Genomic DNA, 15,600 nt, shown 5'->3' on the forward strand with positions numbered 1-15,600 from the left:
TTTTTTATTTTGGCTATTTGCATCTTTTCTTTTCTTTGTCAGTCTAGCTGGGGGTTTGTCAATTTTATTGATCTTTTCATAGAACCAACTTCTGGTTTTATTGATTCTCTCCAACGTTTTTCTGATTTCGATAATAGTTATTTATGCTCTGATTTTTGTTTTATCTTTTCTTCTGGTATGTTTAGCCTTAATTTGATCTTCTCTTTCTAGTTCCTGGAGTTGTGTTAGGCTGTTAATTTGAGACCTTTCTTCTTTTTTGATCCAGGCAGTTTTACTTTAAATTTCTCTCTGAGTACTGCATGTACTGCATCCCATAAGTTTTGCTATGTTGTGCTTTCATTTTCTTTTGACTCTAATATATTTGTGGTTTCTCTTTCGATTTCTTCCTCAACCCATTAGCAGTTTAATAGTGTGTTGTTTAATTTCCATGTTTGTGTATTTCCCAGGGTTTCTTTTTTTCTTTTTCTTCTGTTATTGATTTCTAGCTTCACCCATTGTGGTCAGAGAAAATATTTGTATGACTTCAATCTTTTTAAATTTATCAAGACTTTCTTTGTGACCTAAAATGTGGTCTATCCTAGAGAATCATTCATGTGCACTGGAGTAGAATGTATATTGTGCTGTTTTCGGGTGGAGTATTTGATATATTCTGTTAAGTCTACTTGGTTTATCGTCAGTGTTTGGTGTTTATAATTAGGCGTCCTGATGTTGGGTATATGTGTGTGTGTGTGTGTGTGTGTATATAACTGTTAAATCTTGATTGACCCTTTTATCACTATATACTGTCCCATCTTTATCTCTTCTGACAGATTTTGTCTTAAAGTTTATTTTGTCTGATATTAAGTTTGCCACCCCAGCTCTCTTTGATTATTATTTGTGTGGAATATTTTTTCCTTCCTTTCGCTTTAAAGCTATTTGTGTCCTTGAGTTTAAAGTGTATCTTGTAAAAGCATAGAGTTGAATAGTCTTTCTTTTTTTTTTCTTTATCCATTCTGCCAATCTCTGCCTTTTGATTGGAGCATTTATTCCATTTACATTCAACTGCAATTACTGATAAGAAGTTACTTCTGCCATTTTGTTATTTGGTTTTTGTTTGTCATAAGCCTTCTTTGTCTTTGCCTTTTAGTACTACCTGCTTTTGTGATTTGTTGAGTTATTGTAGTGTGCCTTTTTGATTCCCTTTCCCTTTCCTTTTGTGTCTGTGTGTGTGTGTATATATATTTTCTTAGTGGTTAACATGAATACTACATTTAACAGCTTGTATTATAACATTCTAGGGTAAGTTCATATGAACTTAATTTCAGTAACATACAAGAAATTCTGTATGTATACCATTCCTCTCCCCCCTTTTGTTGTTATCATTAATTACATCTTATATTTCATGTCCCCTGTAACATATTTTTATCCTTGCTTGTTACATATTTGTTCTTAAAAAAAATGAAGGACAAAACATTTAGAATTATCGAGCATGAATATCTTGTTACTATCCTTTATACTTGTCCATGCATTTCTCTTTACTAGGGATCTTTCTTTTTATGTGTAGCTTTGAATTACTTTCTAGTGTCTTGTCACTTCTATCTACAGAAATCCCATTACTTGTAGGGCTTGTCTGGTGGATATGAACTCTTTTAGCTTCTGTTTGCCTGGGAATGTTTTAATTTCAACTTCATGCTTGAGGGAGAGTTTTGCTGGGTATGATATTATTGGCTGACAGGTTTTTTTTTTTTTTCCTTTCAGCACGCTTTAAATATATCATTCAATTTCTTTCTGGCCTCCAATGATTCTGTGGAAAAAATGATACTCAATCTTTGGGGGATCCTTTGTATGTGACTGTTTGGTTCTCTCTCACTGCTTTCAGGATTCTCTCTTTACTGTTACTTTTGGGGACCCTAACTACGATATGTCTTATATAGATCTCTTTGGTTTTACCCTGCTTGGGGTTCTTTGAGCTTCTTGGATTTGTAGCTTCATGTCCTTCATTAGATTGGGGAAGTTTTCTGTCATTATTTCTTCACATATTCTTTCAGTTCCTTCCTCTCTCTTGTCTCCTTCTGGAATTGCCATGATGCCTTTACTAGGTCTCTTGTTGTTGTCCCATAATTTCATCAAAATATGCTTAGACTTCTTGAGCTTCCCCTCTTGTTGTTCTTCAGCATCTGTAATTTTATCTATCTTGTCCTCTAATTCATTGATTCTTCTGCTTGATCAAATCTGTTGGTAAGTCCTTCTATTGTGTTTCTCATTTCAGTTATTGTCCCTTTAATTTGCAACATCTCTTTTTTTAGATCCCCATTTTGTTCTTGCATTGTTTTCCTTATATCTTTTAGCTCTTTGTCTATGTTTCACTTTAATTCTTTAATTAAGTTTAATGTTTTTGTATTATAGTCTTCCCTTTTTTTTAAATTACATTTGGTCATCCCTAGATGCACTTGCACTCCCTTTGTCATATTCATTTGGATAGGCCATTGTTTCTCCATTCTTTGTGTTTCTTGAGATTTTTTTGCTGGGGCATTGGAATTTTTAAGGGTGTTAACTTTCTCAGTTTTCCTCAGTATTTGCTGTTTTTTGCCTGCACTACTTTCTGCAAGAAATTCATAAGTTGGCAGAGCCTTTGGTCTTTGCCTACCATTTCCTCTCCCTCTCTGTGATAGCTCCTTCTCCTTCCCTGGTTTCATTGGGACTTGAAAGTTCCAGGTCTCATTTTTTAACTTTCAATCTCTCTCAAACACACCAGAGAACACTCATTGGTCAGTCTGTCCACCAGTAGGCACTGCCACTCATGAGAGATATCATGTAGGGAATGCAGTCCCCTCTCTCTGATTATTACTCTCTTTCCTTCTCTGTCTCTTCAATCACATTTTTCATTGGAAAACTCATGCCCAGTGAGCCCTCTTCAGTGTTGCCTTCTGGTTTTGCCTGAGGTTTCTTTCCCTACTCTGTGGGGGCTGATTATAACTGAGCTGGCATTCAAGGGAAGCACAGGCTGACTTTTCTCCATTTCAGGAGGTCTGTCTCATTGGCTGTAGAGCCCCAGTGGCCCTGTGGTGGTTGGGGGAGCAGTCTCCACTTAGGTGACCCACCTCTTGACTCTACTCTAGGGAAACTTCTGTAGATGTTCATATTGGTCCAGCAGCTGACAGTTACCAGTTGGGGGAGTGGTAGTTGCATTCTCAACAGATCCTTAGGCAGGTCTGCCTTGTTGCTATCAGAGCCCACCCCATAGTATGTTGGCTGTGGGTGTAGCCTCTGCTCAAGATGCCTGCTTCTTAGCACACAGCAGCCTCAGTCAGCACTCCTCAGTGCCAAATGTGAGGGGGAGCAGATAGACCCAAGCTGATTCCCAAGTGGTCCGTTCTGTTGGTTTCAGAGGCCTGAGCTATGGGGTGCACAGGGAGGCAGGTATACTGCTAAGTAGAGGAGCAGGCTCCATTTCAGAGGCCTTGCATAGCAGTTTTTGACTTCCTGGAAACTTATAATTACCAGGTAGAGGAGGAGGCTGTCATGCTCTGGTCAGGTCTCCATGGGGGTCTGCCTTGTTGCTATCACAGTCCCCCCCCATAGATTGTTGGCTGTGAGTGCAGCCTCCACTCCAGACTCCTGCTTCCTAACACACAGCAGCCTCAGTCAACAGTCCTCATTACACACTGGAAGTGGGGGCACAATAACCCTAACTGATTCCCAGTGACATTTGTTCTGTTGGTTTCACAGGCCAGAGCTATGGGGTGTTCAGGGAGGCAGGTAGAATGCCGACTATGGGAGCTGACTCTAATGCAGGGCCTTCTGTAGCAATTCACACCAGGTTTGCAGGTGACAGTGACTGGGTTGGGGAGGGGCTTTCACACTCCAAATGGACCTCCAGATAGGTCCGCCTTGTTGCTATCAGAGCTCTCCCTGTAGTATGTTGGTTGTGGGTGCAGCCTCCACTAGAGATGCCTGCTTCTTAGCATCAGCCTCAGTCAGCAGTCCTTGGCACTGACTGAAAGAGGTAGCAGACAGACCAGATCTGACTCCCCAGAAGGTCTGTCCTGTTGTTGCTATGGGATATGCAGGGAGGCAGGTAGAGTGTTGGCTATGAGAGCAGACTCCACTGCACAGGGCTTCTGTAGCAATTTGCAGTAGGCTTGCAACTGACAGTGTCTAGGTGGGAGAGATGCTGGCACACTCCAAATGGGCCCCCAGGGGGTCCTTGTTGATTTTAGGGCAAGAGCTTAGGATCCTGTCTGTACACAGGCAGGGGCTGTGGTGGTTAGGGAGCAAGATCTTTTTCCGGTGCCACTGCCCCAGTTTACAGCAGCCAGTGGCCCGTGTGGCTGGGGGAGGGGCAAGGATGGTGGGAGCAGTTATTTCCTGCTCTAAATTGACTTGTTCATTTGTTGATTCTTGCTTGTCTGCAGTTTCCTGTTGCTTTCCTCCACTTCCCGATTCAGAGTCCCTCAAAGCCTAGCATCATTTCCTTGTATTTCTCGTATTTGTGAGGTAAGGTCAGAATGATGGTTTGTTTACACCACCATCTTCCCAGGATTCTCCCCATTCTTTTTTGATGAAAGACACTCAGGCTTTCATAGGCCACATGTCACTACCAAACAGATCACAGAGGGTACAGGCCTTGGACTCTGGGTTGGATCTGTAAATGAAGAAGCAGTCTTAGGGCCAGTGGGGACAGAACCTTATCGTCTGTGGAACTGAGATCACCCTGAATGTCCAGATATGATTACAGGTTGGCGTGGAGCATCTAACTGCTCCAGCATCTCTCCAGTAACACTTTGGTTTTCATCTTCATGCTGAAACCCCAATCAACACCTCTTCCCCCCTTTCTTTGTCTTGCTAACCACAAGCTTGTTTTGAGCAACATTTTTCAGGAAGTCACAACAGGTAGTGGTTCCATCCACTGAACTAGCCCAAGGTACACCTTGAAGCATGCGCAGACTCAAGAGATCACGTCCTTCAACCCACCCTGGACCTGACTGTCACCAGAAAGAATATTTCCCAGCCCATGATTTCAGCCAATTCCATTTTAGAAGCGAGGGGTCCCACTACATGCACATCCGATGGAAGGTGATTTACTATCCAGATCCCCAAGTGTGGGCATGGGAGGGCTAAGGGCAGAGTTCCAGGTAACAAACCCAACCCTTGATGCCACTGGAAAAAAAAGCTCCCCAGCCCCCTTAGACATGAGCACGTGGCCTTATGGGTGCTAGACCCTGCATCACTCCTTGTATGTGCAGACAATAAACTTGCCACTTTCTGTTTCCCTTGCAATTAGTGTCCATCTTATTTCAATTGGCTAATAAGACAGGACAATAACCCTAGTGGCATTCGGTTACAATGTCATACCCCAAACTTCCAGAATCTCTGGTGCCTATAACTTCAAAACCTTTCTAATGGACTTTGGAGTAAATTGGCTTGCTTCTTTTTTTTTTTTCCTATGCTTCTCTGAAAACACTAAATTTTACCTCACTCTGCTCTACTAAATAAGTTACCATATCCTTGTCCTTACTCTTCTTACATATGTTGTAGTTCAAGATCACAAACGTATCCTTGTTTACTTGATGTTAGAATTTACATTTCTGTGACTCATTTTTCTTTCTGTCTTGAGGCCATTCCCAAGAGGAGGCAGAAATATCTTTGCCATCTGAACTCACAAATCCATAGCATTTTCTTTTGAGAAGTGATTAAACTTGTCTACAGAAGGCTGAAAAGTCTGTAAAATAGATATGACAGTTTTGCTCTTAATGGGCACTTGCTTATTTTATGAACTGTAGACTTGAGGTATGAGGCCTGGTGAATTTACTGTGAAGCTAAGGAATCTTGAGCTTCAGTGACTGCCACTTGAATAGGCCCCTTCCAAGGCCCTGAGAGAGACCTTAACAACATTGTTATATTATGCTTTTGTAAACAACATGTTGATATAATCTCATGCTTTTGTAAAATTTGAAAGATATGATATTTCAACAGCAATTTGTTAAAACTATTGTCTTTTTGCGCTCTGACTTTACCTCCATCATACTACCCCTCTTATCAAGTGGCATGAGTGTGATTGCAAGCATATTTGGGATCTGGCAAAGGGCAAGATGAGTTTAGGATATACTTAATTTAGGTTTAGTGGGCTATATTTATGTGCTTTGCAGTTGCTTCCATGTAGTTAATTTCTTGTTAGCTGTCCTGATGTAGAAATAACTGTAGAAATACTACTGCCAGTTGTGCCAACTCATCTCATGTCCTGACATGAAGGTGCTTGGCTTTAGAAATTCGGGGGTAGAGGAGGAGAAACAAGGTTTGAAAAGAATTAAGTAAGACGGTCGCCTGTGGAATTTCTTCAAGTCATCAGATGTATGAAACTTTAAGTGGAAAATTCGGTTCTCATGTACGCCTAGACAAAATAGAAGGACTCATCTGAAAAGAGTATACTAATAATGCAGCGTACACATTTTCTTTTGTTGATTGGATGAAATAGAATTTATAATAATCCCTAGGTTCATAGGGCAAGACCTGTACCAGATAGTAAGTACATATGGGTGAATTTGTGTCGTTTATATATCCCAGCATGGGAACCCTGGTGGTGTAGTGGTTAAGTGCTATGGCTACTAACCAAAGGGTTGGAAGTTTGAATCTGCCAGGCGCTCCTTGGAAACTCTATGAGGTAGTTCAACTCTGTCCTACAGGGTTGCTATGAGTTGGAATCGACTCGACGGTACTGGGTATATAGCAAAGCTATCAATAACTGAAAAATAAATCTGTCAATCAAGTTATATTACAAAATCTCTGCCATATGAAGAGGTATTCAAATAACAGACTGCCAACAAATGCATGATAAAAGATTGTGGAGATGGGTCAAATTGTTATAATTTTTTTTCCTAAGTTTTGTGATGTTTACAGTGTTTGTCAGCTTTAAAAATGTAAAGTGTTGTAATGTACTTTCTCATTCTAAATAAATATTTACTTTCATACCTAATTTTGTATTTATAGCTTTGTATTTTTTTTTTAAGAGAGCTCTCCAAGTTTTATAATCATCAGGCTCCAAGAAACCTGCCTCCCCAACCCAGGTGTGATGATTTAATGGTGTATGTAGAAAGTAGTGTAAAACTTTGTTTTGTGGTCTTGATTTCTGTAAGTTTTATAAGACAGTGTGTGTGTGTGAATGTGTGTGTGAGCAATGGGTTGGGACATCATGGATAGACATGGGAGGAAAACAGCTTCCAGATGTTAGACACAGTAAACTAGATCCTGTTGTGTTTTAGACAATGTGAATTACTGAGAAAAAAAATGATTTAAAAGAGATTATTTGGTAAACATATCCAAGTTATAGAAAATACTACTTGTGCCTGGTTTGCTACTCATTGATAATTTTTCTGTATCACAGACCAAATTTCCAAACATAACTTGTGCCTGGTTTGCTAATCATTGGTAATTTTTCTGTATCACAGACCAAATTTCCAAACATAGATTAGACTTAAAGGATTTTCATCATTTTGGATTCTTTGAATGATTTGTAAATGCTTTATTTATTTCTGACTCATTTTAGTCCCTTATACATATTCTGCTCATTTGCAATGTTTTAATAATTTCTGTTTTTAATTGTTTTAAAATGTATCATCAGTACACATTTATATGAATTCTGTCCCAAAACACACAATTCACTATTTTATTTTTTAAATTTGTATTCTGCTGTAAGTGAAAGTTTACAAACCAAGTCAGTCTCTCATACAAAAACTTACATATACCTTGTTAATTACTCCTAGTTGCTCTCCCTCTAATGAGACAGCACACTCCTTCCCTCAACTCTCTATTTTTGTGTCCATTTGGCCAGCTTCTACCCTCCTCTGCCCTCTCATCTCTTCTCCAGACATGAGCTGCCCACATAGTCTCACATGTCTACTTGATCCAAGGAGCTCACTCTTCACCAGTATCACTTTCTATCCCATTGTCCAGTCTAATCCCGGTCTGAAGAGTTGACTTTGGAAATGGTTCCTGTCTTGGGCTAACAGAAGGTCTGGGGACCATGACCTCTGGGGTCCTTCTAGTCTCAATTGGACCATTAAGTCTGGCTTTTTTCACAAGAATTTGGGGTCTGCATCCCAGTGCTCTCCTACTCCCTCAGGGGCTCTCTGTTGCGTTCCCTGTCGGGGCAGTCATCGGTTGTAGCCAGGCACCATCTAGTTATTCTGGTCTCAGACTGACGGAGTCTCTGGTTTATGTGGCCCTTTCTGTCTCTTGGGCTCATAATTACCTTATGTCCTTGGTGTTTTTCATTCTCATTTGCTCCAGGTGGGTTGAGACCAACTGATGCATCTTAGACGGCCGCTTGCTAGCGTTTAAGACCCCAGACACCACTGACCAAAGTGTGATGCAGAATATTTTCTTAATAGGTTTTATTATGCCATTTGACTTAGATGTCCCCTGAAACCATGGTCCCCAGACCCCTGCCCCTGCTATGCTGGCCTTCAGGGCGTTCGGTTTATTTAGGAAAATTCTTTTCTTTTGGATTAGTTGAGTTGCGCTGACCTCTCCTGTATTGTGTGTTGTCTTTCCCTTCACCTAAAATAGTTCTTATCTACTATCTATTTAGTGAAAATCCCTCTCCCTACCTCCCTCCCCACTCTCGTAACCATCAAAGAATATTTTCTTCTCTGTTTAAACTATTTCTCAAGTTCTTATAGTAGTGGTCTCACCCAATATCTGTCCTTTTGCAGCTGACTAATTTCACTCAGCATAATGCCTTCCAGATTCCTTCATGTCATGAAATGTTTCACGGGTTTATCACTGTTCTTTATCGTTGCATAGTACTCCATTGTGTGAATACACCATAATTTATTTATCCATTCATCCGTTGATGGGCACCATGGTTGCTTCCAACTTTTTGCTATTGTAAACAATGCTGCAGTGAACATGGGTGTGCATATATCTGTTCATGTAAAGGCTCTTATTTCTCTAGGATATATTCAAAGGAGTGGGATTGCTGGGTTGTATGGTACTTTTATTTCTAGTTTTTTAAGGAAGCGCCAAATCGATTTCCAAAGAGGTTGTGACATTTTACATTGCCACCAGTAGTGTATAAGTGTTAAAGTCTCTCCACAACCTCTCCAACATTTATTATTTTGTGTTTTTCAGAATAATGCCAGCCTTGTTGAGGTGAGATGGAATCTCATTGTAGTTTTGATTTGCATTTCTCTAATGACTAATGATCGTGAGCATTTCCTCATGTATCTGTTAGCTGCCTGAATATCTTCTTTAGTGAAGTGTCTGTTCATATCCTTTGCCCATTTTTTAATTGGGTTATTTGTCTTTCTGTAGTTGAGGTTTTGCTGGATATATGATTCTTGGCTGGCAATTTTTTTCCTTCAATTTTTTATATAAGTCATCCCACTGCCTGCATGGTTTCTGCTGAGTAGTCCGAGCTTATTCTTATTGACTCTGCTTTGTAAAACTTTTAAAATTCTGTATTCTTTGGTTTTGGCAAGTTTGATTTTAATATGTCTTGGTGACTTTCTTTTTAAAATCCCCCTTATGTGGAGTTCAGTGAGCATCTTGGATAGATATCTTCTCATCTTTCATGATATCAGGGAAGTTTTCTGCCAACAAATCTTCAACAATTCTCTCTGTATTTTCTGTTATGTTTCCCTGTTCTGGTACTCCAATCACTCGTAGGTTATTTCTCTTGATAGAGTCCCACATGATTCTTAGGTTTTCTTCTTTTTTTTTTAATTTTTTTATCTGATTTTTCTTCAAGTGTATTGGTCACAAGTGCTTTACCTTCATTCTCACAAACTCTGCCTTCCACTTGCTCAGTTTGATTCCCCTGACTTTCTATTGAGTTGTCTAATTTTGTAATTCTATTGTTAATCTTCTGGATTTCTGATTGCTGACTCTCTATGGATTCCTGCAGCTTATTAAATTTTTCATTAAGTTCTTGAACAACCTTTTTAATTTCTTCAACTGCTATATCTGTGTGTTCCTTGGCTTGTTCTGTGTATTGCCTGATCTCCTTCCTGATGTCTTGAAGAGCTCCGTATATTAATCTTTTGTATTCTGCATCCATTAATTCCAGGAGGGCACCTTCATCCAGAAGATCCCTTGAGTCTTTGTTTTGAGAGCTTTTTGATGCGATCATGGTCTGCTTCTTTATGTGATTCGATACTGACTTTTGTCTCTGATCCATCTATAAGTTATGATATTAGTTTACGTTTTCTTACTGTATCCTAACTTCTTGCTTTGTTTTGTTTTGCTATGCCCAAATAGGTTTCTTGAGTGAGCTAGCTTGATTTTTGCCTTTGAAGCTCAAACGTCTGGTCACTAGATGGCTAGAGCTGTTTACCAGGTATATGAGCCTAAGAGTTAATTCACTTTTCTTGTATGGATTCAGCTCAGGTTTCCAGGTAGTTGGTCTTTAAGTGTGTGGTACAGGCTCTGTCCTACAGTCTAGGGGGTCAGGAGTAATTGGTGTAGGAGCCAGTATCTGGTTGCAGCAGGGGGTCACACTCTGAATAAGGCAGGGGGCTGACAACTGTCCCCCAAGTGTCTGGGAGGAAAGCGCATCCCTTTTCCCTAGAGCACACAGGTAGGTGGGTTCTTCAGTGGATCTTGGGCACCCAATGCTTTTGGTTGTAAGGACTGGTAGGTACCAGTTACCCTTGGACCCCAGTTGCGCGTGGCTTGGTGACCTGAGTGGAGCCACCAGTCATTAAGCCCCTGACTTGGGTAGTTGAGGACCCTGGTTAATAGGCAAAGTGGTGTCAAACATCAACCTCCCACCTCTCAACCGCACAGCTGAAACAGTTTCAGTCTGCCAACAAGGGCCTCTTTTCCTGAAATAGGCCTACACATGTCCATGCAGGAAAGAAAGGTATTCAAAGTCCATGGACTGTTTATGTCTGGACAGGAGTCACTTCTGTCCTGAACTCCCCAGATTAGTGGAGCTGGCAGATTATCTTTTCCCCAGTTGTGAATTTATTCCTTCTCCAAGGCTGGGAGAATAGCTCTGAACACACAAGAGGACCTATTCTCATGCCCAGGGAAATCAACAGCCACTGATGCTGGCTTTGGGGTGGGGGCACAGTAAAATATACACAAGTACTTAGCTTTTGCCGAGAGCGCCCTCCTTCTGTGGTTCTGGAGGTGAGAGTAGGTAGGTTGTGCAGCTGGATGTCTCTCTGTGAGGAAACTGCAGCTGGGACACTACCACCAGCCCACTGCAGCTGCTTCCGGAATAGTGCCTGGAGGATCCCAGTGATTCAGGTCCGGCAACTCCTCTTCACATCTGAACTGTCTCTCCCTCCCCCTGCTACTCTGTCCATTTTCTGACTTTGCCTTTGATGTTCAGGGCTTTTAGATTGTCATAAATGTAATCTTTTCACTTGTTTTTTCAGGTCTTTGTTGTAAGAGGGTTCACTGGAAATGTCTGAATACTCTGCCATCTTGGCCCCACCCTCTCACTATTTTATCTTATAAAAAATCTTTATTGAGGGTTAACTCACTGCCAGTGAGTCCATTCTGACTCACAACGACCCTACAGGACAGAGCAGAACTGCCCCATAGGGTTTTCATGGCTGTAAATCTTCACGAAAGTAGACTGCCACATCTTTCTCTTGCGGGGCAGCTGGTGGATTCGAACCAGTGATCTTTTGGTTAGCAACCAAGCATTTTAACCACTGTTCCACCAGGGTTCTTTTATTGAGGCACAGTTCACATAAAATACAACTCACCAATTTTAAGTGGACACTATGTTTTCCCCTTCTGCCATCTCCTGGTAACCACCAATTTTTTTTTTTGTCTTAATGGGTTTACCTCGTCCAGATATTGCATGTAAGTGGGATTGCACCATGTTTGTCCTCTTGTGTCTGGCTTATTTCCTTACCATGATGTTTTCAAGGTTCATTCAAGTTTATCCATTCATCTGTTGATGGGCACTTGGATTGTTTCCACTCTTAGCTATTGTGTATAACTCTGCAATGAACATCAGTGTACTTGTGTCTTTTTGAGTTACCATTCTCCTTTATTTTTGGTATATACTTAGGAGTGGAATTGCTGGGCCATATGGTAGTTCTATGTTTAACTTTTTTAGAAACTGCCAAACTGTTTTCCATAGCAGCTGCACAACATTACATTCCCACCAACAATACACAAGTGTTCCAATTTCTCCACATGATTTTCAACTTACTTGCTTTAGTTTTCTTGGTTTTCCAGGATTATATTTTATTTTGTAGATTTTCAAATAATTATTAACCAGAAATTACTTTATCCATATTTTCCTAATTTTAAATTTATTTGTTTCATATTTAATTCCCTGTAACTTAAAGGAATTTTTATATATCCATAATATAATTTTACTCTTGCCTGACATATTCTGCCTTTTGTTAAAGGTACATTGCAACCTGGTCAGTGTGGAGGCTGCTTGGTTTTCCTAGGATAGAAATGAAGATACTGACTTCAGAAGGGACTATTTCATGTTACGAATGTGAGAAGAATGGTTCCTTGCAAGCATAGGGGTTGCCACTTGGTGTGGGGATATAAAGGGCAGTCTCTAATCTGAGTGAAGGCTGACTTATGGAATAAGGATGAGTGTTGGGGCGTACCTGATAGTGTGGGGACATAAGGGCATTCTCCTTTTTTGGAGACCTCCAGCGCTGCATCTGTTTGTTGAAACATCTGAATTAGTATTCCTTCAATTCCTGGAGCCTTGTTTTTCACCAATGCCTTCAATGCAACTTTGACTTCTTCCTTTGGAGTCACTGATTCTTGATCATATGCTACATCCTAAAATGATTGAAAATCGATCAATTCTTTTTGAAACCGTGACTCAGTGTATTTCTTCCATCTTCTTTTGATGCTTCTTGTGTCATTTAATGTTTTCCGCTATAGAATCCTTCAATATTGCAACTCAAGACTTGAATTTTTTCGTCAGTGCTTTCAGCTTGAGAAATGCTGAGTGTGTTCTTCTCTTTTGGTTTTCTAACCTCAGGTCTTTGCACATTTCATTATAATACTTTATTTAGTCTTCTCGAGCAGCCCTTTGAAACCTGTTCAGATCTTTTACTTCACCATTTCTTCCTTTCACTCTAACTACTCAACATTCAAAAGCAAGTTTCAGAATCTCTTCTGACACCCATTTTGGTCTTTTCTTTCTTTACTGTATTTTCAATGACCTCTTGCTTTCTTCACATATGATATCCTTGATGTCATTCCACAACTCATCTGATCTTTGGTCTTTAGTGTTCAATTCTTCAACTCTGTTCCTGAGATAGTCTTTAAATTGAGGTGGGATATACTTAAGGTTGTACTTTGGCTCTTGTGGACTTGTTCTAATTTTCCTGAGCTTCAAATTAAGCTTACATATGAGCAATTGATGGTCTGTTCCACAGTCAGCCCGTCCTTATTCTGACTGATGATATTGAGCTTTTACATCATCTCCTTCCACAGATGTAGTCAATTTGATCCCTGTGTATTCCATCTGGTGAGGTCCACATGTGTAGTCACCATTTATGTTGTTGAAAAAAGGTATTTGCAATGAAGTAGTTGGTATTGTAAAATTCTATCATGCCATCTCCAGCGTGGTTTCTATCACCAAGGCCATATTTTCCAACTACCTGTCCTTCTTTGTTTTCAACTCTCACATTCCAATAATCAGTAATTGTGTCTTGATTGATCAGTTTCAGACTTCAGAAGTTGGTAAAAACTTTAATTTCTTCAACTTTGTCCTTAGTGTTGGTGTGTACATTTGAATAATAGTCATATTAACTGATCTTCCTTGTAGGCATATGGATATTATCCTAACACCGACAGCATTGTACTTCAGGATAGATCTTGAAATGTTAATTTTGATAATGAACATGAAGTTGTTCCTCTTCTATTTGTCATTCCCGGCATAGTAGATCTTATGATTGTCCAATTAAAAATGGCCAATACTAGTCCATTTCAGCTCAGTAATGCCTAGGATATTGATATTTATGCATTTCATTTCATTCTTGATGAGTTTCAATTTTCCTAGATTCATATTTCATACATTTCATGTTCCAATTATTAATGGATGTTTGCTGATGTTTCTTCTCATTTTGAGTAGTGTCCCATCAGCAAATGAAAGTCCTGAAACCTTGACTCCATCCATGTCATTAAGGTAGACTCTGAGGCGGCAGCTCTTCACCAGTCATCTTCTGAGTGCCTTCCAAACTGAGGGGTCAACTTCTGGTGCTATATCCATGTTCTGCTGCTAATCATAAGGTTTCAACTATATAATTCTTTCAGAAGTAGACTGCCAGATCCTTCTTCCTAGTCTATCTTAGTCTGGACGCTCCACTGAAACATGTTCACCATGGGTGACCTTGCCGGTGTTTGAAATACTGGTGGCATAGTTTCCAGCATCACTGCAACACAGAAGCCACCACAATAAGACAAAATGACAGACGAGTGGCAGCATGGGATAGTAATATATTGGAAAAGTTTCTGCATATGCCTGAGAATCAACAAGGCCATGCTCAGGACCAGGATTAGACGCCAAATGAAAAAATTGATGAGAAGACCCTAAGTTTGCATCTTTGGCTGATCTTTGTTGTTGTGGTTGTGTGCCGTCGAGTCAATTCCAAAACATAGCAGCCCTATAAGACAGAGCACAACCGCCCCACTTGGTTTCCTAGGCTGTAATCTTCATGGGAGCAGATTGACAGGTCTTTTTCCTGTAGAGCCATTGGGTGGTCAAATTGCCAACCTTTCAGCTAGCAGCCAAACATTGTTGTTAAGTGCCGTCGAGTTGGTTCCAACGCATAGTGACCCTATGTACCACAGAACAAAACACTGACCAGTCCTGCACCACCCTTACAATCATTGTTATATTTGAGCCTATTGCTGTAGCCACTGTCAATCCATCTCATCCACGGTCTTCCTCTTTTCTGCTGACCCTGTACTTTACCAAGCATGATGTCCTTTTCCAGGGACTGATCCCTCCTAACAACATGTCCAAAGTATGTAAGACAAAGTTTCGCCATCCTTGCTTCTAAGGACCATTCTGTTTGTACTTCTTCCAAAGATAGATTTGTTCGTTCTTTTGGCAGTCCATGGTATATTCAATATTCTTCACCAACACCACAATTCAAAGGCATCAATTCTTCTTCAGTCTTCCTTATTCACTGTCCAGTTTTCACACGTGTATGATGCGATTGAAAATACCATGGCTTGGGTGGGGGCAACATAGTCTTCAAGGTGACATCTTTGCTTTTCAACACTTTAAAGAGGTCCTTTGCAGCAGATTTGCCCAATGCAATGCATCTTTTGATTTCTTGACTGCTACTTCCATGGCTGTTGATTGTGGATCCAAGTAAAATGAAATCCTTGACAATTTCAATCTCTTTTCTGTTTATCCTGATGCAGCTTATTGTTGCAGTTGTGAGGATGTTTGTTTTCTTTATTTTGAGGTGTAATCCATACTGAAGGTTTTGGTCTTTGATCTTCATCAGTAAGTGCTTCAAGTTCTCTTCACTTTCAGCAACCAAGGTTGTGTCATCTACATAACACAGGTTGTTAATGAGTCTTCCTCCAAGCCTAATGCCCCGTTCTTCTTCATATAGTTCAACCTCTTGGATTATTTTCTCAGCATACAGATTGAATAGGTATGGT

Source organism: Loxodonta africana, chromosome X (genome assembly GCF_030014295.1).
Source record: "Loxodonta africana isolate mLoxAfr1 chromosome X, mLoxAfr1.hap2, whole genome shotgun sequence".
NCBI lineage: Eukaryota > Metazoa > Chordata > Mammalia > Proboscidea > Elephantidae > Loxodonta > Loxodonta africana.